Source organism: Acyrthosiphon pisum, chromosome X (genome assembly GCF_005508785.2).
Source record: "Acyrthosiphon pisum isolate AL4f chromosome X, pea_aphid_22Mar2018_4r6ur, whole genome shotgun sequence".
NCBI lineage: Eukaryota > Metazoa > Arthropoda > Insecta > Hemiptera > Aphididae > Acyrthosiphon > Acyrthosiphon pisum.
Window position 1 is genome coordinate 4,463,948 of NC_042493.1, and position 3,960 is coordinate 4,467,907.

Genomic DNA, 3,960 nt, shown 5'->3' on the forward strand with positions numbered 1-3,960 from the left:
CATTTGTTAAATTCAATAAATTCATCGCTCCGCTCAGAATATAAAATATAATAAGATTAAGCTTCAAGTTCAAGTTAGAACAGTCTGAACAGGTTAATCTTATCTGCAGACTAACCCAAAACTATTATAGCATTTAATAAATTATAGGTACCTATTATATAATTTACTAATTTAGTGGTGAAACTAAACAAATTTTGAAATTTGAGTAAAATTATGACCTTTTTTTAGTGGGGGGGGTGCATATTTGCGGTGCAGGGCCGGTTTGATCCATATTTCCCGGGCCGAAAAAATTCGCCAATCCGCCCCTGCATGAGCTTAATATAATTATGAATTTATATAATGTACATAAAATGTGGCCTAGTGGCTCGACGTCAACATAGACTATGACGCCACTAGGCCAGTGATATATATAATATTAAATGTTTTGTATTCATGTTCATAAAAATATGTAGTTAGGTATTTTATTATAATATTACAAATTACAACGGACAAATCTATATATATAAAGGAAATTTTCCCCCTCGAGAAATCAACGCAGAGCCCAAACCACTGGACGGATCAATAATATAGAATAATTATAGACTCGAATACCTAATCACAAGTGAATCCCACAGACAATACCGGTCGGGATGGCTATACATTAAAATATAATATAATTTACACTTAAAAAAACATTGCTCCCAAAAGGAGTTAAACATTCACATTTTTTTTTCCTGGGCAACGCCGCACGGAAAAAAAAATACTATAATATTATAGTTAAACAAATTATAATAGATATAACTATTTAATAGGTAAAATAACTAAAATGATTAACTTATTATGACTATCTAAATATAGTTATTACTTATTTGTTATGGTAATGTTTACTATATTTTATATTTTAATGCAGTTTTTAATGTTTGAATTTAGTTATTTACAATTAAAACGTTACGCAATTTTTTCGTTCATCGTTATTTAGAATTAAAATATTATTCAACTTTTGCGTTTATCGTTACTCAGAATTAAAACGTTATCCAAGTTTTGAATTTATCGTTATTCAGAATTAAAACGTTATACAAATTTTGCGTTTACTGTTATTTAAAATGTTGACATCCAATAAAATTTAAAAATAATAACTGATTAGGGTAGGTAATGGCCCTATTTTTCGTTTAATGATATTTTATAAATTGCGTTATTTTGTTAATAGTTGTGTTTTGTTTTGCGGTATTTAATTATTTTTTATTTTCGTTTTCCGTTATAATTGTGTTTATAAATTTCAATCGTTTTTTGTCAATTATAACGTTATTATAACGTTTGCAAGCCCTGGATCCTAGCCTTACTCTATCTTTATAATATGTGAATGTCATACTACAACACTGGCTAAAATATTGGAGGAAAATAGACATAATTACAGTCTAAAATAATGTGGAGGAAAATGGAAATCAACCTTTTTTTTTGTGGAGGAAAACGGTATCTCGTTTTTGGTGTAAAATGAACCGCCCATTTTTTCGTAGAGTGCAGTGTGGGGTGACAGCACTACGTACAATGTACTGAATATTAAATACTGTGTCTAATTGACAATAACGGGGTAACTGGGTAAGCAGTCCACTTTTTATATAATTTATATTTTAATACAATAGTTTATCACATAGAAAACCACACATCATTCCTCAAGGCATCAAAATTAGAAAAAAACATTTGATAATTAAATAGAAAAAAGTCACTAACTTTGTAAAGTTTTCTTTTTTCTCTTCAAAAGTACATATGTAATTGTATATATCTTAAAAGCTAATAACCTATGCTTTCGAAGCTATAATGTTATAATGTAAAAAAAAAAATAGTTTATTTATAAATATTAATCAGGAAGTGCTAAAATAAATAAATTAAATTTACATTTGGTGAACATTTTAAGTTTCTATACGGCTATTCATTTTTGATTTACAAGAAGAATAATCAAATTTTTGAAGACTACAAGTGTTGCATAAATATTCCCATTTTTCCTTAATTTTAGATTCTGAACGAAGTGATGAATGTATTGATTTTACAATGATGTGTGTTTTTTTTTTTTTTTTTTTTTTTGTGTCTGACGACAACTTTTGGAGCAGTAAAAATGCTTCGATTTTCAAAAGTTGTACCTTTTCTGAAAGGAAAGTGAATCTAGTTGGTACTTTGGGGGGTCAAAAGTGAAAATTTCCCAATACTTTTCAAAAGCGGCAGGAAAAACCTTAAAAAAATAACGGAAAAACGCGAATTTTTTCGCAAAACCAATTTTTGACAAAAACGAAAACTTAATTTTACTGTAACTCAAAAAATAATTATTGTAAGCACTTGAAATTTGCAACAGATGTTTATATTAGCGTTGTCTATACAGGGTTAAATTTTCAAAGTGTTTCCACTTTTTTTGAGCTATTTATAAACAAATGAAATTTCAATTTTTCTAAGTATTTTTTTTTAAATAACGATAAAAAATTTTTGGTTGGATAAAAAACTTTGAAAATTTAATACAAGGTTTCTTATAAGTTGTTCTCACAGTGATAAAAAAAAATCCAAAATCGTTAGTCACAATATTTTTTTATAAGTGCTTAAAGTTTAAATTTATACGAAATATGTCAAAATTGCGAAAATTTGCAAGTAATTTTGTGGTTGAAAAATCGTAAAATTTTTTTCTTTTATAACTAAGCTTTTAAAATTTGGTACAAGGTTCTCCATAAGTTTTTCTTTAAATATCTGTAAAAAAGACTCAACCGGACTAAGACAAAAAATTTTTAGGAGTGTTTGAAATTTAAATTTTTACAAAACCGCATTAAATAACGGTTTAGCCTCAAACGATTTTTGATATTTGTTATTATTCAAAAAGTATGAGTCGTAGACACTTGAAAATTTTACCAGTTGTTTAAATTGACATTTTCTTTATATAGTTTTATTTTCAAAATATTTCACTAATTTTTAATCTATTTATAGGCAATTGAAATAATCGATTTTTTTTGATTTTTTTTTTATAAATGTTGATAAAAAAAAATTAGCTGGGACAAAATACTTGAAAATTTAATAGAAGGGTCCACATATGTTGTTCTAACTCCCATTCAAAAATTATAAAAATACATAGGCACAATTTTTTTTTATAAGCATTTAAAGTTCAAATTTTGACTAAATACGTAAAAATTACGGCAATGTTCAAATAATCTTAAACAGAAATTCATAAAAGTTTTTCTTTTTAATTCTAAGATTTGGAAATTTAATACAAGGCTCCTAACATATTTTTAAAATAGCAGTTGCAAAATAAAAGGAATACATTGTCACAATTTTTATTTATAAGCATTTAAAGTTCAAATTTTGACAACATATTATGTAAAAATCACGAAAATTCGTAAATTATTTTATGCTAGAAATTCATAAAAAATTTTCCTTTTATATCTAAGATTTCAAAATTTAATACAAGGCTCATAATATATTTTTACAATAGCAATTGAAAAATAAAAGAAATATATAGTCACGATTTTTTTTTTATAAGCATTTAAAGTTCAAATTTTGACTAAATACGTAAAAATTACGGCAATGTTCAAATTATCTTAGACAGAAATTCATAAAAGTTTTTCTTTTTAATTCTAAGATTTGGAAATTTAATACAAGGCTCCTAACATATTTTTACAATAGCAGTTGTCAAATAAAAGGAATACATTGTCACAATTTTTATTTATAAGCATTTAAAGTTCAAATTTATACGAAATATGTCAAAACTGCGAAAATTTGCAAGTAATTTTAGTGGTTGAAAAATCGTAAAAATTTTTTCTTTTATAACTAAGTTTTTAAAATTTGGTACAAGGTTCTCCATAAGTTTTTCTTTAAAAATAATATATCCTAGACTGACAAATCATCTCCGTTCAGAATCGTTTTTCGTATACAATGATATAATATCATTGGATTCAAATGTAATTCCATCCATTACAGTAACCCACTTGTAACCTACTGTACAGCAGAGCG